Consider the following 26,310-nt stretch of genomic DNA (forward strand, 5'->3'; position numbering starts at 1 on the left):
TGTCTGAGTCTTCTATCAAAAGTTACAGCGATTTATATGAAGTTGTTCAAAAACGCTTTATTTCGCCAAGACAATGCGTTTCTCACTGTTACATGCATTTGAATGGGAAACTCGCCTGAGACAAAGTATAGGTTTTCATTATGTGAATAATTTTAAAATCTTAGCTCAAACGGCTGCAAAACCTGTTCTGTTTGCCCAGCACGGGGATATTGAGTTCTATAAGATAAAGCCATAAACATGTTTGTCTGAGTCTTCTATCAAAAGTTACAGCGATTTATATGAAGTTGTTCAAAAACGCTTTATTTCGCCAAGACAATGCGTTTCTCACTGTTACATGCATTTGAATGGGAAACTCGCCTGAGACAAAGTATAGGTTTTCATTATGTGAATAATTTTAAAATCTTAGCTCAAACGGCTGCAAAACCTGTTTGCCCAGCACGGGGATATTGAGTTCTATAAGATAAAGCCATAAACATGTTTGTCTGAGTCTTCTATCAAAAGTTACAGCGATTTATATGAAGTTGTTCAAAAACGCTTTATTTCGCCAAGACAATGCGTTTCTCACTGTTACATGCATTTGAATGGGAAACTCGCCTGAAACAAAGTATAGGTTTTCATTATGTGAATAATTTCAAAATCTTAGCTCAAACGGCTGCAAAACCTGTTTGCCCAGCACGGGGATATTGAGTTCTATAAGATAAAGCCATAAACATGTTTGTCTGAGTCTTCTATCAAAAGTTACAGCGATTTATATGAAGTTGTTCAAAAACGCTTTATTTCGCCAAGACAATGCGTTTCTCACTGTTACATGCATTTGAATGGGAAACTCGCCTGAAACAAAGTATAGGTTTTCATTATGTGAATAATTTTAAAATCTTAGCTCAAACGGCTGCAAAACCTGTTTGCCCAGCACGGGGATATTGAGTTCTATAAGATAAAGCCATAAACATGTTTGTCTGAGTCTTCTATCAAAAGTTACAGCGATTTATATGAAGTTGTTCAAAAACGCTTTATTTCGCCAAGACAATGCGTTTCTCACTGTTACATGCATTTGAATGGGAAACTCGCCTGAAACAAAGTATAGGTTTTCATTATGTGAATAATTTTAAAATCTTAGCTCAAACGGCTGCAAAACCTGTTCTGTTTGCCCAGCACGGGGATATTGAGTTCTATAAGATAAAGCCATAAACATGTTTGTCTGAGTCTTCTATCAAAAGTTACAGCGATTTATATGAAGTTGTTCAAAAACGCTTTATTTCGCCAAGACAATGCGTTTCTCACTGTTACATGCATTTGAATGGGAAACTCGCCTGAGACAAAGTATAGGTTTTCATTATGTGAATAATTTTAAAATCTTAGCTCAAACGGCTGCAAAACCTGTTTGCCCAGCACGGGGATATTGAGTTCTATAAGATAAAACCATAAACATGTTTGTCTGAGTCTTCTATCAAAAGTTACAGCGATTTATATGAAGTTGTACAAAAACGCTTTATTTCGCCAAGACAGTGTGTTTCTCACTGTTACATGCATTTGAATGGGAAACTCGCCTGAAACAAAGTATAGGTTTTCATTATGTGAATAATTTTAAAATCTTAGCTCAAACGGCTGCAAAACCTGTTTGCCCAGCACGGGGATATTGAGTTCTATAAGATAAAGCCATAAACATGTTTGTCTGAGTCTTCTATCAAAAGTTACAGCGATTTATATGAAGTTGTACAAAAACGCTTTATTTCGCCAAGACAGTGTGTTTCTCACTGTTACATGCATTTGAATGGGAAACTCGCCTGAAACAAAGTATAGGTTTTCATTATGTGAATAATTTTAAAATCTTAGCTCAAACGGCTGCAAAACCTGTTTGCCCAGCACGGGGATATTGAGTTCTATAAGATAAAGCCATAAACATGTTTGTCTGAGTCTTCTATCAAAAGGTACAGCGATTTATATGAAGTTGTTCAAAAACGCTTTATTTTGCCAAGACAATGCGTTTCTCACTGTTACATGCATTTGAATGGGAAACTCGCCTGAAACAAAGTATAGGTTTTCATTATGTGAATAATTTTAAAATCTTAGCTCAAACGGCTGCAAAACCTGTTTGCCCAGCACGGGGATATTGAGTTCTATAAGATAAAGCCATAAACATGTTTGTCTGAGTCTTCTATCAAAAGTTACAGCGATTTATATGAAGTTGTTCAAAAACGCTTTATTTCGCCAAGACAATGCGTTTCTCACTGTTACATGCATTTGAATGGGAAACTCGCCTGAAACAAAGTATAGGTTTTCATTATGTGAATAATTTTAAAATCTTAGCTCAAACGGCTGCAAAACCTGTTCTGTTTGCCCAGCACGGGGATATTGAGTTCTATAAGATAAAGCCATAAACATGTTTGTCTGAGTCTTCTATCAAAAGTTACAGCGATTTATATGAAGTTGTTCAAAAACGCTTTATTTCGCCAAGACAATGCGTTTCTCACTGTTACATGCATTTGAATGGGAAACTCGCCTGAGACAAAGTATAGGTTTTCATTATGTGAATAATTTTAAAATCTTAGCTCAAACGGCTGCAAAACCTGTTTGCCCAGCACGGGGATATTGAGTTCTATAAGATAAAGCCATAAACATGTTTGTCTGAGTCTTCTATCAAAAGTTACAGCGATTTATATGAAGTTGTACAAAAACGCTTTATTTCGCCAAGACAGTGTGTTTCTCACTGTTACATGCATTTGAATGGGAAACTCGCCTGAAACAAAGTATAGGTTTTCATTATGTGAATAATTTTAAAATCTTAGCTCAAACGGCTGCAAAACCTGTTCTGTTTGCCCAGCACGGGGATATTGAGTTCTATAAGATAAAGCCATAAACATGTTTGTCTGAGTCTTCTATCAAAAGTTACAGCGATTTATATGAAGTTGTTCAAAAACGCTTTATTTCGCCAAGACAATGCGTTTCTCACTGTTACATGCATTTGAATGGGAAACTCGCCTGAAACAAAGTATAGGTTTTCATTATGTGAATAATTTTAAAATCTTAGCTCAAACGGCTGCAAAACCTGTTCTGTTTGCCCAGCACGGGGATATTGAGTTCTATAAGATAAAGCCATAAACATATTTGTCTGAGTCTTCTATCAAAAGTTACAGCGATTTATATGAAGTTGTTCAAAAACGCTTTATTTCGCCAAGACAATGCGTTTCTCACTGTTACATGCATTTGAATGGGAAACTCGCCTGAGACAAAGTATAGGTTTTCATTATGTGAATAATTTTAAAATCTTAGCTCAAACGGCTGCAAAACCTGTTTGTCCAGCACGGGGATATTGAGTTCTATAAGATAAAGCCATAAACATGTTTGTCTGAGTCTTCTATCAAAAGTTACAGCGATTTATATGAAGTTGTTCAAAAACGCTTTATTTCGCCAAGACAATGCGTTTCTCACTGTTACATGCATTTGAATGGGAAACTCGCCTGAAACAAAGTATAGGTTTTCATTATGTGAATAATTTTAAAATCTTAGCTCAAACGGCTGCAAAACCTGTTCTGTTTGCCCAGCACGGGGATATTGAGTTCTATAAGATAAAGCCATAAACATGTTTGTCTGAGTCTTCTATCAAAAGTTACAGCGATTTATATGAAGTTGTTCAAAAACGCTTTATTTCGCCAAGACAATGCGTTTCTCACTGTTACATGCATTTGAATGGGAAACTCGCCTGAAACAAAGTATAGGTTTTCATTATGTGAATAATTTTAAAATCTTAGCTCAAACGGCTGCAAAACCTGTTTGCCCAGCACGGGGATATTGAGTTCTATAAGATAAAGCCATAAACATGTTTGTCTGAGTCTTCTATCAAAAGTTACAGCAATTTATATGAAGTTGTTCAAAAACGCTTTATTTCGCCAAGACAATGCGTTTCTCACTGTTACATGCATTTGAATGGGAAACTCGCCTGAAACAAAGTATAGGTTTTCATTATGTGAATAATTTTAAAATCTTAGCTCAAACGGCTGCAAAACCTGTTTGCCCAGCACGGGGATATTGAGTTCTATAAGATAAAGCCATAAACATGTTTGTCTGAGTCTTCTATCAAAAGGTACAGCGATTTATATGAAGTTGTTCAAAAACGCTTTATTTTGCCAAGACAATGCGTTTCTCACTGTTACATGCATTTGAATGGGAAACTCGCCTGAAACAAAGTATAGGTTTTCATTATGTGAATAATTTTAAAATCTTAGCTCAAACGGCTGCAAAACCTGTTCTGTTTGCCCAGCACGGGGATATTGAGTTCTATAAGATAAAGCCATAAACATGTTTGTCTGAGTCTTCTATCAAAAGTTACAGCGATTTATATGAAGTTGTTCAAAAACGCTTTATTTCGCCAAGACAATGCGTTTCTCACTGTTACATGCATTTGAATGGGAAACTCGCCTGAAACAAAGTATAGGTTTTCATTATGTGAATAATTTTAAAATCTTAGCTCAAACGGCTGCAAAACCTGTTTGCCCAGCACGGGGATATTGAGTTCTATAAGATAAAGCCATAAACATGTTTGTCTGAGTCTTCTATCAAAAGTTACAGCGATTTATATGAAGTTGTTCAAAAACGCTTTATTTCGCCAAGACAATGCGTTTCTCACTGTTACATGCATTTGAATGGGAAACTCGCCTGAAACAAAGTATAGGTTTTCATTATGTGAATAATTTTAAAATCTTAGCTCAAACGGCTGCAAAACCTGTTTGCCCAGCACGGGGATATTGAGTTCTATAAGATAAAGCCATAAACATGTTTGTCTGAGTCTTCTATCAAAAGTTACAGCGATTTATATGAAGTTGTTCAAAAACGCTTTATTTCGCCAAGACAATGCGTTTCTCACTGTTACATGCATTTGAATGGGAAACTCGCCTGAAACAAAGTATAGGTTTTCATTATGTGAATAATTTTAAAATCTTAGCTCAAACGGCTGCAAAACCTGTTCTGTTTGCCCAGCACGGGGATATTGAGTTCTATAAGATAAAGCCATAAACATGTTTGTCTGAGTCTTCTATCAAAAGTTACAGCGATTTATATGAAGTTGTTCAAAAACGCTTTATTTCGCCAAGACAATGCGTTTCTCACTGTTACATGCATTTGAATGGGAAACTCGCCTGAGACAAAGTATAGGTTTTCATTATGTGAATAATTTTAAAATCTTAGCTCAAACGGCTGCAAAACCTGTTTGCCCAGCACGGGGATATTGAGTTCTATAAGATAAAACCATAAACATGTTTGTCTGAGTCTTCTATCAAAAGTTACAGCGATTTATATGAAGTTGTACAAAAACGCTTTATTTCGCCAAGACAGTGTGTTTCTCACTGTTACATGCATTTGAATGGGAAACTCGCCTGAAACAAAGTATAGGTTTTCATTATGTGAATAATTTTAAAATCTTAGCTCAAACGGCTGCAAAACCTGTTTGCCCAGCACGGGGATATTGAGTTCTATAAGATAAAGCCATAAACATGTTTGTCTGAGTCTTCTATCAAAAGTTACAGCGATTTATATGAAGTTGTACAAAAACGCTTTATTTCGCCAAGACAGTGTGTTTCTCACTGTTACATGCATTTGAATGGGAAACTCGCCTGAAACAAAGTATAGGTTTTCATTATGTGAATAATTTTAAAATCTTAGCTCAAACGGCTGCAAAACCTGTTTGCCCAGCACGGGGATATTGAGTTCTATAAGATAAAGCCATAAACATGTTTGTCTGAGTCTTCTATCAAAAGGTACAGCGATTTATATGAAGTTGTTCAAAAACGCTTTATTTTGCCAAGACAATGCGTTTCTCACTGTTACATGCATTTGAATGGGAAACTCGCCTGAGACAAAGTATAGGTTTTCATTATGTGAATAATTTTAAAATCTTAGCTCAAACGGCTGCAAAACCTGTTTGCCCAGCACGGGGATATTGAGTTCTATAAGATAAAGCCATAAACATGTTTGTCTGAGTCTTCTATCAAAAGTTACAGCGATTTATATGAAGTTGTTCAAAAACGCTTTATTTCGCCAAGACAATGCGTTTCTCACTGTTACATGCATTTGAATGGGAAACTCGCCTGAAACAAAGTATAGGTTTTCATTATGTGAATAATTTTAAAATCTTAGCTCAAACGGCTGCAAAACCTGTTCTGTTTGCCCAGCACGGGGATATTGAGTTCTATAAGATAAAGCCATAAACATGTTTGTCTGAGTCTTCTATCAAAAGTTACAGCGATTTATATGAAGTTGTTCAAAAACGCTTTATTTCGCCAAGACAATGCGTTTCTCACTGTTACATGCATTTGAATGGGAAACTCGCCTGAGACAAAGTATAGGTTTTCATTATGTGAATAATTTTAAAATCTTAGCTCAAACGGCTGCAAAACCTGTTTGCCCAGCACGGGGATATTGAGTTCTATAAGATAAAGCCATAAACATGTTTGTCTGAGTCTTCTATCAAAAGTTACAGCGATTTATATGAAGTTGTACAAAAACGCTTTATTTCGCCAAGACAGTGTGTTTCTCACTGTTACATGCATTTGAATGGGAAACTCGCCTGAAACAAAGTATAGGTTTTCATTATGTGAATAATTTTAAAATCTTAGCTCAAACGGCTGCAAAACCTGTTCTGTTTGCCCAGCACGGGGATATTGAGTTCTATAAGATAAAGCCATAAACATATTTGTCTGAGTCTTCTATCAAAAGTTACAGCGATTTATATGAAGTTGTTCAAAAACGCTTTATTTCGCCAAGACAATGCGTTTCTCACTGTTACATGCATTTGAATGGGAAACTCGCCTGAGACAAAGTATAGGTTTTCATTATGTGAATAATTTTAAAATCTTAGCTCAAACGGCTGCAAAACCTGTTCTGTTTGCCCAGCACGGGGATATTGAGTTCTATAAGATAAAGCCATAAACATGTTTGTCTGAGTCTTCTATCAAAAGTTACAGCGATTTATATGAAGTTGTTCAAAAACGCTTTATTTCGCCAAGACAATGCGTTTCTCACTGTTACATGCATTTGAATGGGAAACTCGCCTGAAACAAAGTATAGGTTTTCATTATGTGAATAATTTTAAAATCTTAGCTCAAACGGCTGCAAAACCTGTTCTGTTTGCCCAGCACGGGGATATTGAGTTCTATAAGATAAAGCCATAAACATATTTGTCTGAGTCTTCTATCAAAAGTTACAGCGATTTATATGAAGTTGTTCAAAAACGCTTTATTTCGCCAAGACAATGCGTTTCTCACTGTTACATGCATTTGAATGGGAAACTCGCCTGAGACAAAGTATAGGTTTTCATTATGTGAATAATTTTAAAATCTTAGCTCAAACGGCTGCAAAACCTGTTTGTCCAGCACGGGGATATTGAGTTCTATAAGATAAAGCCATAAACATGTTTGTCTGAGTCTTCTATCAAAAGTTACAGCGATTTATATGAAGTTGTTCAAAAACGCTTTATTTCGCCAAGACAATGCGTTTCTCACTGTTACATGCATTTGAATGGGAAACTCGCCTGAAACAAAGTATAGGTTTTCATTATGTGAATAATTTTAAAATCTTAGCTCAAACGGCTGCAAAACCTGTTCTGTTTGCCCAGCACGGGGATATTGAGTTCTATAAGATAAAGCCATAAACATGTTTGTCTGAGTCTTCTATCAAAAGTTACAGCGATTTATATGAAGTTGTTCAAAAACGCTTTATTTCGCCAAGACAATGCGTTTCTCACTGTTACATGCATTTGAATGGGAAACTCGCCTGAAACAAAGTATAGGTTTTCATTATGTGAATAATTTTAAAATCTTAGCTCAAACGGCTGCAAAACCTGTTTGCCCAGCACGGGGATATTGAGTTCTATAAGATAAAGCCATAAACATGTTTGTCTGAGTCTTCTATCAAAAGTTACAGCGATTTATATGAAGTTGTTCAAAAACGCTTTATTTCGCCAAGACAATGCGTTTCTCACTGTTACATGCATTTGAATGGGAAACTCGCCTGAAACAAAGTATAGGTTTTCATTATGTGAATAATTTTAAAATCTTAGCTCAAACGGCTGCAAAACCTGTTTGCCCAGCACGGGGATATTGAGTTCTATAAGATAAAGCCATAAACATGTTTGTCTGAGTCTTCTATCAAAAGGTACAGCGATTTATATGAAGTTGTTCAAAAACGCTTTATTTTGCCAAGACAATGCGTTTCTCACTGTTACATGCATTTGAATGGGAAACTCGCCTGAAACAAAGTATAGGTTTTCATTATGTGAATAATTTTAAAATCTTAGCTCAAACGGCTGCAAAACCTGTTCTGTTTGCCCAGCACGGGGATATTGAGTTCTATAAGATAAAGCCATAAACATGTTTGTCTGAGTCTTCTATCAAAAGTTACAGCGATTTATATGAAGTTGTTCAAAAACGCTTTATTTCGCCAAGACAATGCGTTTCTCACTGTTACATGCATTTGAATGGGAAACTCGCCTGAAACAAAGTATAGGTTTTCATTATGTGAATAATTTTAAAATCTTAGCTCAAACGGCTGCAAAACCTGTTTGCCCAGCACGGGGATATTGAGTTCTATAAGATAAAGCCATAAACATGTTTGTCTGAGTCTTCTATCAAAAGGTACAGCGATTTATATGAAGTTGTTCAAAAACGCTTTATTTTGCCAAGACAATGCGTTTCTCACTGTTACATGCATTTGAATGGGAAACTCGCCTGAAACAAAGTATAGGTTTTCATTATGTGAATAATTTTAAAATCTTAGCTCAAACGGCTGCAAAACCTGTTTGCCCAGCACGGGGATATTGAGTTCTATAAGATAAAGCCATAAACATGTTTGTCTGAGTCTTCTATCAAAAGTTACAGCGATTTATATGAAGTTGTTCAAAAACGCTTTATTTCGCCAAGACAATGCGTTTCTCACTGTTACATGCATTTGAATGGGAAACTCGCCTGAAACAAAGTATAGGTTTTCATTATGTGAATAATTTTAAAATCTTAGCTCAAACGGCTGCAAAACCTGTTTGCCCAGCACGGGGATATTGAGTTCTATAAGATAAAGCCATAAACATGTTTGTCTGAGTCTTCTATCAAAAGGTACAGCGATTTATATGAAGTTGTTCAAAAACGCTTTATTTTGCCAAGACAATGCGTTTCTCACTGTTACATGCATTTGAATGGGAAACTCGCCTGAAACAAAGTATAGGTTTTCATTATGTGAATAATTTTAAAATCTTAGCTCAAACGGCTGCAAAACCTGTTTGCCCAGCACGGGGATATTGAGTTCTATAAGATAAAGCCATAAACATGTTTGTCTGAGTCTTCTATCAAAAGTTACAGCGATTTATATGAAGTTGTTCAAAAACGCTTTATTTCGCCAAGACAATGCGTTTCTCACTGTTACATGCATTTGAATGGGAAACTCGCCTGAAACAAAGTATAGGTTTTCATTATGTGAATAATTTTAAAATCTTAGCTCAAACGGCTGCAAAACCTGTTCTGTTTGCCCAGCACGGGGATATTGAGTTCTATAAGATAAAGCCATAAACATGTTTGTCTGAGTCTTCTATCAAAAGTTACAGCGATTTATATGAAGTTGTTCAAAAACGCTTTATTTCGCCAAGACAATGCGTTTCTCACTGTTACATGCATTTGAATGGGAAACTCGCCTGAGACAAAGTATAGGTTTTCATTATGTGAATAATTTTAAAATCTTAGCTCAAACGGCTGCAAAACCTGTTTGCCCAGCACGGGGATATTGAGTTCTATAAGATAAAGCCATAAACATGTTTGTCTGAGTCTTCTATCAAAAGTTACAGCGATTTATATGAAGTTGTTCAAAAACGCTTTATTTCGCCAAGACAATGCGTTTCTCACTGTTACATGCATTTGAATGGGAAACTCGCCTGAAACAAAGTATAGGTTTTCATTATGTGAATAATTTTAAAATCTTAGCTCAAACGGCTGCAAAACCTGTTCTGTTTGCCCAGCACGGGGATATTGAGTTCTATAAGATAAAGCCATAAACATGTTTGTCTGAGTCTTCTATCAAAAGTTACAGCGATTTATATGAAGTTGTTCAAAAACGCTTTATTTCGCCAAGACAATGCGTTTCTCACTGTTACATGCATTTGAATGGGAAACTCGCCTGAGACAAAGTATAGGTTTTCATTATGTGAATAATTTTAAAATCTTAGCTCAAACGGCTGCAAAACCTGTTTGCCCAGCACGGGGATATTGAGTTCTATAAGATAAAGCCATAAACATGTTTGTCTGAGTCTTCTATCAAAAGTTACAGCGATTTATATGAAGTTGTACAAAAACGCTTTATTTCGCCAAGACAGTGTGTTTCTCACTGTTACATGCATTTGAATGGGAAACTCGCCTGAAACAAAGTATAGGTTTTCATTATGTGAATAATTTTAAAATCTTAGCTCAAACGGCTGCAAAACCTGTTCTGTTTGCCCAGCACGGGGATATTGAGTTCTATAAGATAAAGCCATAAACATGTTTGTCTGAGTCTTCTATCAAAAGTTACAGCGATTTATATGAAGTTGTTCAAAAACGCTTTATTTCGCCAAGACAATGCGTTTCTCACTGTTACATGCATTTGAATGGGAAACTCGCCTGAAACAAAGTATAGGTTTTCATTATGTGAATAATTTTAAAATCTTAGCTCAAACGGCTGCAAAACCTGTTCTGTTTGCCCAGCACGGGGATATTGAGTTCTATAAGATAAAGCCATAAACATATTTGTCTGAGTCTTCTATCAAAAGTTACAGCGATTTATATGAAGTTGTTCAAAAACGCTTTATTTCGCCAAGACAATGCGTTTCTCACTGTTACATGCATTTGAATGGGAAACTCGCCTGAGACAAAGTATAGGTTTTCATTATGTGAATAATTTTAAAATCTTAGCTCAAACGGCTGCAAAACCTGTTTGTCCAGCACGGGGATATTGAGTTCTATAAGATAAAGCCATAAACATGTTTGTCTGAGTCTTCTATCAAAAGTTACAGCGATTTATATGAAGTTGTTCAAAAACGCTTTATTTCGCCAAGACAATGCGTTTCTCACTGTTACATGCATTTGAATGGGAAACTCGCCTGAAACAAAGTATAGGTTTTCATTATGTGAATAATTTTAAAATCTTAGCTCAAACGGCTGCAAAACCTGTTCTGTTTGCCCAGCACGGGGATATTGAGTTCTATAAGATAAAGCCATAAACATGTTTGTCTGAGTCTTCTATCAAAAGTTACAGCGATTTATATGAAGTTGTTCAAAAACGCTTTATTTCGCCAAGACAATGCGTTTCTCACTGTTACATGCATTTGAATGGGAAACTCGCCTGAAACAAAGTATAGGTTTTCATTATGTGAATAATTTTAAAATCTTAGCTCAAACGGCTGCAAAACCTGTTCTGTTTGCCCAGCACGGGGATATTGAGTTCTATAAGATAAAGCCATAAACATGTTTGTCTGAGTCTTCTATCAAAAGTTACAGCGATTTATATGAAGTTGTTCAAAAACGCTTTATTTCGCCAAGACAATGCGTTTCTCACTGTTACATGCATTTGAATGGGAAACTCGCCTGAAACAAAGTATAGGTTTTCATTATGTGAATAATTTTAAAATCTTAGCTCAAACGGCTGCAAAACCTGTTTGCCCAGCACGGGGATATTGAGTTCTATAAGATAAAGCCATAAACATGTTTGTCTGAGTCTTCTATCAAAAGTTACAGCAATTTATATGAAGTTGTTCAAAAACGCTTTATTTCGCCAAGACAATGCGTTTCTCACTGTTACATGCATTTGAATGGGAAACTCGCCTGAAACAAAGTATAGGTTTTCATTATGTGAATAATTTTAAAATCTTAGCTCAAACGGCTGCAAAACCTGTTTGCCCAGCACGGGGATATTGAGTTCTATAAGATAAAGCCATAAACATGTTTGTCTGAGTCTTCTATCAAAAGGTACAGCGATTTATATGAAGTTGTTCAAAAACGCTTTATTTTGCCAAGACAATGCGTTTCTCACTGTTACATGCATTTGAATGGGAAACTCGCCTGAAACAAAGTATAGGTTTTCATTATGTGAATAATTTTAAAATCTTAGCTCAAACGGCTGCAAAACCTGTTCTGTTTGCCCAGCACGGGGATATTGAGTTCTATAAGATAAAGCCATAAACATGTTTGTCTGAGTCTTCTATCAAAAGTTACAGCGATTTATATGAAGTTGTTCAAAAACGCTTTATTTCGCCAAGACAATGCGTTTCTCACTGTTACATGCATTTGAATGGGAAACTCGCCTGAAACAAAGTATAGGTTTTCATTATGTGAATAATTTTAAAATCTTAGCTCAAACGGCTGCAAAACCTGTTTGCCCAGCACGGGGATATTGAGTTCTATAAGATAAAGCCATAAACATGTTTGTCTGAGTCTTCTATCAAAAGTTACAGCGATTTATATGAAGTTGTTCAAAAACGCTTTATTTCGCCAAGACAATGCGTTTCTCACTGTTACATGCATTTGAATGGGAAACTCGCCTGAAACAAAGTATAGGTTTTCATTATGTGAATAATTTTAAAATCTTAGCTCAAACGGCTGCAAAACCTGTTTGCCCAGCACGGGGATATTGAGTTCTATAAGATAAAGCCATAAACATGTTTGTCTGAGTCTTCTATCAAAAGTTACAGCGATTTATATGAAGTTGTTCAAAAACGCTTTATTTCGCCAAGACAATGCGTTTCTCACTGTTACATGCATTTGAATGGGAAACTCGCCTGAAACAAAGTATAGGTTTTCATTATGTGAATAATTTTAAAATCTTAGCTCAAACGGCTGCAAAACCTGTTCTGTTTGCCCAGCACGGGGATATTGAGTTCTATAAGATAAAGCCATAAACATGTTTGTCTGAGTCTTCTATCAAAAGTTACAGCGATTTATATGAAGTTGTTCAAAAACGCTTTATTTCGCCAAGACAATGCGTTTCTCACTGTTACATGCATTTGAATGGGAAACTCGCCTGAGACAAAGTATAGGTTTTCATTATGTGAATAATTTTAAAATCTTAGCTCAAACGGCTGCAAAACCTGTTTGCCCAGCACAGGGATATTGAGTTCTATAAGATAAAGCCATAAACATGTTTGTCTGAGTCTTCTATCAAAAGTTACAGCGATTTATATGAAGTTGTACAAAAACGCTTTATTTCGCCAAGACAGTGTGTTTCTCACTGTTACATGCATTTGAATGGGAAACTCGCCTGAAACAAAGTATAGGTTTTCATTATGTGAATAATTTTAAAATCTTAGCTCAAACGGCTGCAAAACCTGTTTGCCCAGCACGGGGATATTGAGTTCTATAAGATAAAGCCATAAACATGTTTGTCTGAGTCTTCTATCAAAAGGTACAGCGATTTATATGAAGTTGTTCAAAAACGCTTTATTTTGCCAAGACAATGCGTTTCTCACTGTTACATGCATTTGAATGGGAAACTCGCCTGAAACAAAGTATAGGTTTTCATTATGTGAATAATTTTAAAATCTTAGCTCAAACGGCTGCAAAACCTGTTTGCCCAGCACGGGGATATTGAGTTCTATAAGATAAAGCCATAAACATGTTTGTCTGAGTCTTCTATCAAAAGTTACAGCGATTTATATGAAGTTGTTCAAAAACGCTTTATTTCGCCAAGACAATGCGTTTCTCACTGTTACATGCATTTGAATGGGAAACTCGCCTGAAACAAAGTATAGGTTTTCATTATGTGAATAATTTTAAAATCTTAGCTCAAACGGCTGCAAAACCTGTTCTGTTTGCCCAGCACGGGGATATTGAGTTCTATAAGATAAAGCCATAAACATGTTTGTCTGAGTCTTCTATCAAAAGTTACAGCGATTTATATGAAGTTGTTCAAAAACGCTTTATTTCGCCAAGACAATGCGTTTCTCACTGTTACATGCATTTGAATGGGAAACTCGCCTGAGACAAAGTATAGGTTTTCATTATGTGAATAATTTTAAAATCTTAGCTCAAACGGCTGCAAAACCTGTTTGCCCAGCACGGGGATATTGAGTTCTATAAGATAAAGCCATAAACATGTTTGTCTGAGTCTTCTATCAAAAGTTACAGCGATTTATATGAAGTTGTACAAAAACGCTTTATTTCGCCAAGACAGTGTGTTTCTCACTGTTACATGCATTTGAATGGGAAACTCGCCTGAAACAAAGTATAGGTTTTCATTATGTGAATAATTTTAAAATCTTAGCTCAAACGGCTGCAAAACCTGTTCTGTTTGCCCAGCACGGGGATATTGAGTTCTATAAGATAAAGCCATAAACATATTTGTCTGAGTCTTCTATCAAAAGTTACAGCGATTTATATGAAGTTGTTCAAAAACGCTTTATTTCGCCAAGACAATGCGTTTCTCACTGTTACATGCATTTGAATGGGAAACTCGCCTGAGACAAAGTATAGGTTTTCATTATGTGAATAATTTTAAAATCTTAGCTCAAACGGCTGCAAAACCTGTTTGCCCAGCACGGGGATATTGAGTTCTATAAGATAAAGCCATAAACATGTTTGTCTGAGTCTTCTATCAAAAGTTACAGCGATTTATATGAAGTTGTTCAAAAACGCTTTATTTCGCCAAGACAATGCGTTTCTCACTGTTACATGCATTTGAATGGGAAACTCGCCTGAAACAAAGTATAGGTTTTCATTATGTGAATAATTTTAAAATCTTAGCTCAAACGGCTGCAAAACCTGTTCTGTTTGCCCAGCACGGGGATATTGAGTTCTATAAGATAAAGCCATAAACATATTTGTCTGAGTCTTCTATCAAAAGTTACAGCGATTTATATGAAGTTGTTCAAAAACGCTTTATTTCGCCAAGACAATGCGTTTCTCACTGTTACATGCATTTGAATGGGAAACTCGCCTGAGACAAAGTATAGGTTTTCATTATGTGAATAATTTTAAAATCTTAGCTCAAACGGCTGCAAAACCTGTTTGTCCAGCACGGGGATATTGAGTTCTATAAGATAAAGCCATAAACATGTTTGTCTGAGTCTTCTATCAAAAGTTACAGCGATTTATATGAAGTTGTTCAAAAACGCTTTATTTCGCCAAGACAATGCGTTTCTCACTGTTACATGCATTTGAATGGGAAACTCGCCTGAAACAAAGTATAGGTTTTCATTATGTGAATAATTTTAAAATCTTAGCTCAAACGGCTGCAAAACCTGTTCTGTTTGCCCAGCACGGGGATATTGAGTTCTATAAGATAAAGCCATAAACATGTTTGTCTGAGTCTTCTATCAAAAGTTACAGCGATTTATATGAAGTTGTTCAAAAACGCTTTATTTCGCCAAGACAATGCGTTTCTCACTGTTACATGCATTTGAATGGGAAACTCGCCTGAAACAAAGTATAGGTTTTCATTATGTGAATAATTTTAAAATCTTAGCTCAAACGGCTGCAAAACCTGTTTGCCCAGCACGGGGATATTGAGTTCTATAAGATAAAGCCATAAACATGTTTGTCTGAGTCTTCTATCAAAAGTTACAGCGATTTATATGAAGTTGTTCAAAAACGCTTTATTTCGCCAAGACAATGCGTTTCTCACTGTTACATGCATTTGAATGGGAAACTCGCCTGAAACAAAGTATAGGTTTTCATTATGTGAATAATTTTAAAATCTTAGCTCAAACGGCTGCAAAACCTGTTTGCCCAGCACGGGGATATTGAGTTCTATAAGATAAAGCCATAAACATGTTTGTCTGAGTCTTCTATCAAAAGGTACAGCGATTTATATGAAGTTGTTCAAAAACGCTTTATTTTGCCAAGACAATGCGTTTCTCACTGTTACATGCATTTGAATGGGAAACTCGCCTGAAACAAAGTATAGGTTTTCATTATGTGAATAATTTTAAAATCTTAGCTCAAACGGCTGCAAAACCTGTTCTGTTTGCCCAGCACGGGGATATTGAGTTCTATAAGATAAAGCCATAAACATGTTTGTCTGAGTCTTCTATCAAAAGTTACAGCGATTTATATGAAGTTGTTCAAAAACGCTTTATTTCGCCAAGACAATGCGTTTCTCACTGTTACATGCATTTGAATGGGAAACTCGCCTGAAACAAAGTATAGGTTTTCATTATGTGAATAATTTTAAAATCTTAGCTCAAACGGCTGCAAAACCTGTTTGCCCAGCACGGGGATATTGAGTTCTATAAGATAAAGCCATAAACATGTTTGTCTGAGTCTTCTATCAAAAGGTACAGCGATTTATATGAAGTTGTTCAAAAACGCTTTATTTTGCCAAGACAATGCGTTTCTCACTGTTACATGCATTTGAATGGGAAACTCGCCTGAAACAAAGTATAGGTTTTCATTATGTGAATAATTTTAAAATCTTAGCTCAAACGGCTGCAAAACCTGTTTGCCCAGCACGGGGATATTGAGTTCTATAAGATAAAGCCATAAACATGTTTGTCTGAGTCTTCTATCAAAAGGTACAGCGATTTATATGAAGTTGTTCAAAAACGCTTTATTTTGCCAAGACAATGCGTTTCTCACTGTTACATGCATTTGAATGGGAAACTCGCCTGAAACAAAGTATAGGTTTTCATTATGTGAATAATTTTTAAATCTTAGCTCAAACGGCTGCAAAACCTGTTCTGTTTGCCCAGCACGGGGATATTGAGTTCTATAAGATAAAGCCATAAACATGTTTGTCTGAGTCTTCTATCAAAAGTTACAGCGATTTATATGAAGTTGTTCAAAAACGCTTTATTTCGCCAAGACAATGCGTTTCTCACTGTTACATGCATTTGAATGGGAAACTCGCCTGAAACAAAGTATAGGTTTTCATTATGTGAATAATTTTAAAATCTTAGCTCAAACGGCTGCAAAACCTGTTTGCCCAGCACGGGGATATTGAGTTCTATAAGATAAAGCCATAAACATGTTTGTCTGAGTCTTCTATCAAAAGGTACAGCGATTTATATGAAGTTGTTCAAAAACGCTTTATTTTGCCAAGACAATGCGTTTCTCACTGTTACATGCATTTGAATGGGAAACTCGCCTGAAACAAAGTATAGGTTTTCATTATGTGAATAATTTTAAAATCTTAGCTCAAACGGCTGCAAAACCTGTTTGTCCAGCACGGGGATATTGAGTTCTATAAGATAAAGCCATAAACATGTTTGTCTGAGTCTTCTATCAAAAGTTACAGCGATTTATATGAAGTTGTTCAAAAACGCTTTATTTCGCCAAGACAATGCGTTTCTCACTGTTACATGCATTTGAATGGGAAACTCGCCTGAAACAAAGTATAGGTTTTCATTATGTGAATAATTTTAAAATCTTAGCTCAAACGGCTGCAAAACCTGTTCTGTTTGCCCAGCACGGGGATATTGAGTTCTATAAGATAAAGCCATAAACATGTTTGTCTGAGTCTTCTATCAAAAGTTACAGCGATTTATATGAAGTTGTTCAAAAACGCTTTATTTCGCCAAGACAATGCGTTTCTCACTGTTACATGCATTTGAATGGGAAACTCGCCTGAAACAAAGTATAGGTTTTCATTATGTGAATAATTTTTAAATCTTAGCTCAAACGGCTGCAAAACCTGTTTGCCCAGCACGGGGATATTGAGTTCTATAAGATAAAGCCATAAACATGTTTGTCTGAGTCTTCTATCAAAAGTTACAGCGATTTATATGAAGTTGTTCAAAAACGCTTTATTTCGCCAAGACAATGCGTTTCTCACTGTTACATGCATTTGAATGGGAAACTCGCCTGAAACAAAGTATAGGTTTTCATTATGTGAATAATTTTAAAATCTTAGCTCAAACGGCTGCAAAACCTGTTCTGTTTGCCCAGCACGGGGATATTGAGTTCTATAAGATAAAGCCATAAACATGTTTGTCTGAGTCTTCTATCAAAAGTTACAGCGATTTATATGAAGTTGTTCAAAAACGCTTTATTTCGCCAAGACAATGCGTTTCTCACTGTTACATGCATTTGAATGGGAAACTCGCCTGAGACAAAGTATAGGTTTTCATTATGTGAATAATTTTAAAATCTTAGCTCAAACGGCTGCAAAACCTGTTTGCCCAGCACGGGGATATTGAGTTCTATAAGATAAAGCCATAAACATGTTTGTCTGAGTCTTCTATCAAAAGTTACAGCGATTTATATGAAGTTGTTCAAAAACGCTTTATTTCGCCAAGACAATGCGTTTCTCACTGTTACATGCATTTGAATGGGAAACTCGCCTGAAACAAAGTATAGGTTTTCATTATGTGAATAATTTTAAAATCTTAGCTCAAACGGCTGCAAAACCTGTTTGCCCAGCACGGGGATATTGAGTTCTATAAGATAAAGCCATAAACATGTTTGTCTGAGTCTTCTATCAAAAGTTACAGCGATTTATATGAAGTTGTTCAAAAACGCTTTATTTCGCCAAGACAATGCGTTTCTCACTGTTACATGCATTTGAATGGGAAACTCGCCTGAAACAAAGTATAGGTTTTCATTATGTGAATAATTTTAAAATCTTAGCTCAAACGGCTGCAAAACCTGTTTGCCCAGCACGGGGATATTGAGTTCTATAAGATAAAGCCATAAACATGTTTGTCTGAGTCTTCTATCAAAAGTTACAGCGATTTATATGAAGTTGTTCAAAAACGCTTTATTTCGCCAAGACAATGCGTTTCTCACTGTTACATGCATTTGAATGGGAAACTCGCCTGAAACAAAGTATAGGTTTTCATTATGTGAATAATTTTAAAATCTTAGCTCAAACGGCTGCAAAACCTGTTCTGTTTGCCCAGCACGGGGATATTGAGTTCTATAAGATAAAGCCATAAACATGTTTGTCTGAGTCTTCTATCAAAAGTTACAGCGATTTATATGAAGTTGTTCAAAAACGCTTTATTTCGCCAAGACAATGCGTTTCTCACTGTTACATGCATTTGAATGGGAAACTCGCCTGAGACAAAGTATAGGTTTTCATTATGTGAATAATTTTAAAATCTTAGCTCAAACGGCTGCAAAACCTGTTTGCCCAGCACGGGGATATTGAGTTCTATAAGATAAAGCCATAAACATGTTTGTCTGAGTCTTCTATCAAAAGTTACAGCGATTTATATGAAGTTGTTCAAAAACGCTTTATTTCGCCAAGACAATGCGTTTCTCACTGTTACATGCATTTGAATGGGAAACTCGCCTGAAACAAAGTATAGGTTTTCATTATGTGAATAATTTTAAAATCTTAGCTCAAACGGCTGCAAAACCTGTTCTGTTTGCCCAGCACGGGGATATTGAGTTCTATAAGATAAAGCCATAAACATGTTTGTCTGAGTCTTCTATCAAAAGTTACAGCGATTTATATGAAGTTGTTCAAAAACGCTTTATTTCGCCAAGACAATGCGTTTCTCACTGTTACATGCATTTGAATGGGAAACTCGCCTGAGACAAAGTATAGGTTTTCATTATGTGAATAATTTTAAAATCTTAGCTCAAACGGCTGCAAAACCTGTTTGCCCAGCACGGGGATATTGAGTTCTATAAGATAAAGCCATAAACATGTTTGTCTGAGTCTTCTATCAAAAGTTACAGCGATTTATATGAAGTTGTTCAAAAACGCTTTATTTCGCAAAGACAATGCGTTTCTCACTGTTACATGCATTTGAATGGGAAACTCGCCTGAGACAAAGTATAGGTTTTCATTATGTGAATAATTTTAAAATCTTAGCTCAAACGGCTGCAAAACCTGTTTGCCCAGCACGGGGATATTGAGTTCTATAAGATAAAACCATAAACATGTTTGTCTGAGTCTTCTATCAAAAGTTACAGCGATTTATATGAAGTTGTACAAAAACGCTTTATTTCGCCAAGACAGTGTGTTTCTCACTGTTACATGCATTTGAATGGGAAACTCGCCTGAAACAAAGTATAGGTTTTCATTATGTGAATAATTTTAAAATCTTAGCTCAAACGGCTGCAAAACCTGTTTGCCCAGCACGGGGATATTGAGTTCTATAAGATAAAGCCATAAACATGTTTGTCTGAGTCTTCTATCAAAAGTTACAGCGATTTATATGAAGTTGTACAAAAACGCTTTATTTCGCCAAGACAGTGTGTTTCTCACTGTTACATGCATTTGAATGGGAAACTCGCCTGAAACAAAGTATAGGTTTTCATTATGTGAATAATTTTAAAATCTTAGCTCAAACGGCTGCAAAACCTGTTTGCCCAGCACGGGGATATTGAGTTCTATAAGATAAAGCCATAAACATGTTTGTCTGAGTCTTCTATCAAAAGGTACAGCGATTTATATGAAGTTGTTCAAAAACGCTTTATTTTGCCAAGACAATGCGTTTCTCACTGTTACATGCATTTGAATGGGAAACTCGCCTGAAACAAAGTATAGGTTTTCATTATGTGAATAATTTTAAAATCTTAGCTCAAACGGCTGCAAAACCTGTTTGCCCAGCACGGGGATATTGAGTTCTATAAGATAAAGCCATAAACATGTTTGTCTGAGTCTTCTATCAAAAGTTACAGCGATTTATATGAAGTTGTTCAAAAACGCTTTATTTCGCCAAGACAATGCGTTTCTCACTGTTACATGCATTTGAATGGGAAACTCGCCTGAGACAAAGTATAGGTTTTCATTATGTGAATAATTTTAAAATCTTAGCTCAAACGGCTGCAAAACCTGTTTGCCCAGCACGGGGATATTGAGTTCTATAAGATAAAGCCATAAACATGTTTGTCTGAGTCTTCTATCAAAAGTTACAGCGATTTATATGAAGTTGTTCAAAAACGCTTTATTTTGCCAAGACAATGCGTTTCTCACTGTTACATGCATTTGAATGGGAAACTCGCCTGAAACAAAGTATAGGTTTTCATTATGTGAATAATTTTAAAATCTTAGCTCAAACGGCTGCAAAACCTGTTTGTCCAGCACGGGGATATTGAGTTCTATAAGATAAAGCCATAAACATGTTTGTCTGAGTCTTCTATCAAAAGTTACAGCGATTTATATGAAGTTGTTCAAAAACGCTTTATTTCGCCAAGACAATGCGTTTCTCACTGTTACATGCATTTGAATGGGAAACTCGCCTGAAACAAAGTATAGGTTTTCATTATGTGAATAATTTTAAAATCTTAGCTCAAACGGCTGCAAAACCTGTTCTGTTTGCCCAGCACGGGGATATTGAGTTCTATAAGATAAAGCCATAAACATGTTTGTCTGAGTCTTCTATCAAAAGTTACAGCGATTTATATGAAGTTGTTCAAAAACGCTTTATTTCGCCAAGACAATGCGTTTCTCACTGTTACATGCATTTGAATGGGAAACTCGCCTGAGACAAAGTATAGGTTTTCATTATGTGAATAATTTTAAAATCTTAGCTCAAACGGCTGCAAAACCTGTTTGCCCAGCACGGGGATATTGAGTTCTATAAGATAAAGCCATAAACATGTTTGTCTGAGTCTTCTATCAAAAGTTACAGCGATTTATATGAAGTTGTACAAAAACGCTTTATTTCGCCAAGACAGTGTGTTTCTCACTGTTACATGCATTTGAATGGGAAACTCGCCTGAAACAAAGTATAGGTTTTCATTATGTGAATAATTTTAAAATCTTAGCTCAAACGGCTGCAAAACCTGTTTGCCCAGCACGGGGATATTGAGTTCTATAAGATAAAGCCATAAACATGTTTGTCTGAGTCTTCTATCAAAAGTTACAGCGATTTATATGAAGTTGTACAAAACCGCTTTATTTCGCCAAGACAGTGTGTTTCTCACTGTTACATGCATTTGAATGGGAAACTCGCCTGAAACAAAGTATAGGTTTTCATTATGTGAATAATTTTAAAATCTTAGCTCAAACGGCTGCAAAACCTGTTTGCCCAGCACGGGGATATTGAGTTCTATAAGATAAAGCCATAAACATGTTTGTCTGAGTCTTCTATCAAAAGTTACAGCGATTTATATGAAGTTGTTCAAAAACGCTTTATTTCGCCAAGACAATGCGTTTCTCACTGTTACATGCATTTGAATGGGAAACTCGCCTGAAACAAAGTATAGGTTTTCATTATGTGAATAATTTTAAAATCTTAGCTCAAACGGCTGCAAAACCTGTTCTGTTTGCCCAGCACGGGGATATTGAGTTCTATAAGATAAAGCCATAAACATGTTTGTCTGAGTCTTCTATCAAAAGTTACAGCGATTTATATGAAGTTGTTCAAAAACGCTTTATTTCGCCAAGACAATGCGTTTCTCACTGTTACATGCATTTGAATGGGAAACTCGCCTGAGACAAAGTATAGGTTTTCATTATGTGAATAATTTTAAAATCTTAGCTCAAACGGCTGCAAAACCTGTTTGCCCAGCACGGGGATATTGAGTTCTATAAGATAAAGCCATAAACATGTTTGTCTGAGTCTTCTATCAAAAGTTACAGCGATTTATATGAAGTTGTTCAAAAACGCTTTATTTCGCCAAGACAATGCGTTTCTCACTGTTACATGCATTTGAATGGGAAACTCGCCTGAAACAAAGTATAGGTTTTCATTATGTGAATAATTTTAAAATCTTAGCTCAAACGGCTGCAAAACCTGTTCTGTTTGCCCAGCACGGGGATATTGAGTTCTATAAGATAAAGCCATAAACATGTTTGTCTGAGTCTTCTATCAAAAGTTACAGCGATTTATATGAAGTTGTTCAAAAACGCTTTATTTCGCCAAGACAATGCGTTTCTCACTGTTACATGCATTTGAATGGGAAACTCGCCTGAGACAAAGTATAGGTTTTCATTATGTGAATAATTTTAAAATCTTAGCTCAAACGGCTGCAAAACCTGTTTGCCCAGCACGGGGATATTGAGTTCTATAAGATAAAGCCATAAACATGTTTGTCTGAGTCTTCTATCAAAAGTTACAGCGATTTATATGAAGTTGTTCAAAAACGCTTTATTTCGCAAAGACAATGCGTTTCTCACTGTTACATGCATTTGAATGGGAAACTCGCCTGAGACAAAGTATAGGTTTTCATTATGTGAATAATTTTAAAATCTTAGCTCAAACGGCTGCAAAACCTGTTTGCCCAGCACGGGGATATTGAGTTCTATAAGATAAAACCATAAACATGTTTGTCTGAGTCTTCTATCAAAAGTTACAGCGATTTATATGAAGTTGTACAAAAACGCTTTATTTCGCCAAGACAGTGTGTTTCTCACTGTTACATGCATTTGAATGGGAAACTCGCCTGAAACAAAGTATAGGTTTTCATTATGTGAATAATTTTAAAATCTTAGCTCAAACGGCTGCAAAACCTGTTTGCCCAGCACGGGGATATTGAGTTCTATAAGATAAAGCCATAAACATGTTTGTCTGAGTCTTCTATCAAAAGTTACAGCGATTTATATGAAGTTGTACAAAAACGCTTTATTTCGCCAAGACAGTGTGTTTCTCACTGTTACATGCATTTGAATGGGAAACTCGCCTGAAACAAAGTATAGGTTTTCATTATGTGAATAATTTTAAAATCTTAGCTCAAACGGCTGCAAAACCTGTTTGCCCAGCACGGGGATATTGAGTTCTATAAGATAAAGCCATAAACATGTTTGTCTGAGTCTTCTATCAAAAGGTACAGCGATTTATATGAAGTTGTTCAAAAACGCTTTATTTTGCCAAGACAATGCGTTTCTCACTGTTACATGCATTTGAATGGGAAACTCGCCTGAAACAAAGTATAGGTTTTCATTATGTGAATAATTTTAAAATCTTAGCTCAAACGGCTGCAAAACCTGTTTGCCCAGCACGGGGATATTGAGTTCTATAAGATAAAGCCATAAACATGTTTGTCTGAGTCTTCTATCAAAAGTTACAGCGATTTATATGAAGTTGTTCAAAAACGCTTTATTTCGCCAAGACAATGCGTTTCTCACTGTTACATGCATTTGAATGGGAAACTCGCCTGAGACAAAGTATAGGTTTTCATTATGTGAATAATTTTAAAATCTTAGCTCAAACGGCTGCAAAACCTGTTTGCCCAGCACGGGGATATTGAGTTCTATAAGATAAAGCCATAAACATGTTTGTCTGAGTCTTCTATCAAAAGTTACAGCGATTTATATGAAGTTGTTCAAAAACGCTTTATTTTGCCAAGACAATGCGTTTCTCACTGTTACATGCATTTGAATGGGAAACTCGCCTGAAACAAAGTATAGGTTTTCATTATGTGAATAATTTTAAAATCTTAGCTCAAACGGCTGCAAAACCTGTTTGTCCAGCACGGGGATATTGAGTTCTATAAGATAAAGCCATAAACATGTTTGTCTGAGTCTTCTATCAAAAGTTACAGCGATTTATATGAAGTTGTTCAAAAACGCTTTATTTCGCCAAGACAATGCGTTTCTCACTGTTACATGCATTTGAATGGGAAACTCGCCTGAAACAAAGTATAGGTTTTCATTATGTGAATAATTTTAAAATCTTAGCTCAAACGGCTGCAAAACCTGTTCTGTTTGCCCAGCACGGGGATATTGAGTTCTATAAGATAAAGCCATAAACATGTTTGTCTGAGTCTTCTATCAAAAGTTACAGCGATTTATATGAAGTTGTTCAAAAACGCTTTATTTCGCCAAGACAATGCGTTTCTCACTGTTACATGCATTTGAATGGGAAACTCGCCTGAGACAAAGTATAGGTTTTCATTATGTGAATAATTTTAAAATCTTAGCTCAAACGGCTGCAAAACCTGTTTGCCCAGCACGGGGATATTGAGTTCTATAAGATAAAGCCATAAACATGTTTGTCTGAGTCTTCTATCAAAAGTTACAGCGATTTATATGAAGTTGTACAAAAACGCTTTATTTCGCCAAGACAGTGTGTTTCTCACTGTTACATGCATTTGAATGGGAAACTCGCCTGAAACAAAGTATAGGTTTTCATTATGTGAATAATTTTAAAATCTTAGCTCAAACGGCTGCAAAACCTGTTTGCCCAGCACGGGGATATTGAGTTCTATAAGATAAAGCCATAAACATGTTTGTCTGAGTCTTCTATCAAAAGTTACAGCGATTTATATGAAGTTGTACAAAACCGCTTTATTTCGCCAAGACAGTGTGTTTCTCACTGTTACATGCATTTGAATGGGAAACTCGCCTGAAACAAAGTATAGGTTTTCATTATGTGAATAATTTTAAAATCTTAGCTCAAACGGCTGCAAAACCTGTTTGCCCAGCACGGGGATATTGAGTTCTATAAGATAAAGCCATAAACATGTTTGTCTGAGTCTTCTATCAAAAGGTACAGCGATTTATATGAAGTTGTTCAAAAACGCTTTATTTTGCCAAGACAATGCGTTTCTCACTGTTACATGCATTTGAATGGGAAACTCGCCTGAAACAAAGTATAGGTTTTCATTATGTGAATAATTTTAAAATCTTAGCTCAAACGGCTGCAAAACCTGTTCTGTTTGCCCAGCACGGGGATATTGAGTTCTATAAGATAAAGCCATAAACATGTTTGTCTGAGTCTTCTATCAAAAGTTACAGCGATTTATATGAAGTTGTTCAAAAACGCTTTATTTCGCCAAGACAATGCGTTTCTCACTGTTACATGCATTTGAATGGGAAACTCGCCTGAGACAAAGTATAGGTTTTCATTATGTGAATAATTTTAAAATCTTAGCTCAAACGGCTGCAAAACCTGTTCTGTTTGCCCAGCACGGGGATATTGAGTTCTATAAGATAAAGCCATAAACATGTTTGTCTGAGTCTTCTATCAAAAGTTACAGCGATTTATATGAAGTTGTACAAAAACGCTTTATTTCGCCAAGACAGTGTGTTTCTCACTGTTACATGCATTTGAATGGGAAACTCGCCTGAAACAAAGTATAGGTTTTCATTATGTGAATAATTTTAAAATCTTAGCTCAAACGGCTGCAAAACCTGTTTGCCCAGCACGGGGATATTGAGTTCTATAAGATAAAGCCATAAACATGTTTGTCTGAGTCTTCTATCAAAAGTTACAGCGATTTATATGAAGTTGTACAAAAACGCTTTATTTCGCCAAGACAGTGTGTTTCTCACTGTTACATGCATTTGAATGGGAAACTCGCCTGAAACAAAGTATAGGTTTTCATTATGTGAATAATTTTAAAATCTTAGCTCAAACGGCTGCAAAACCTGTTTGCCCAGCACGGGGATATTGAGTTCTATAAGATAAAGCCATAAACATGTTTGTCTGAGTCTTCTATCAAAAGTTACAGCGATTTATATGAAGTTGTACAA

This window comes from Rhamphochromis longiceps, linkage group LG9, assembly GCF_057381845.1.
Source record: "Rhamphochromis longiceps isolate RC_006_pf linkage group LG9, R_longiceps_female_GT1.1, whole genome shotgun sequence".
Taxonomy (NCBI): Eukaryota; Metazoa; Chordata; class Actinopteri; order Cichliformes; family Cichlidae; genus Rhamphochromis; species Rhamphochromis longiceps.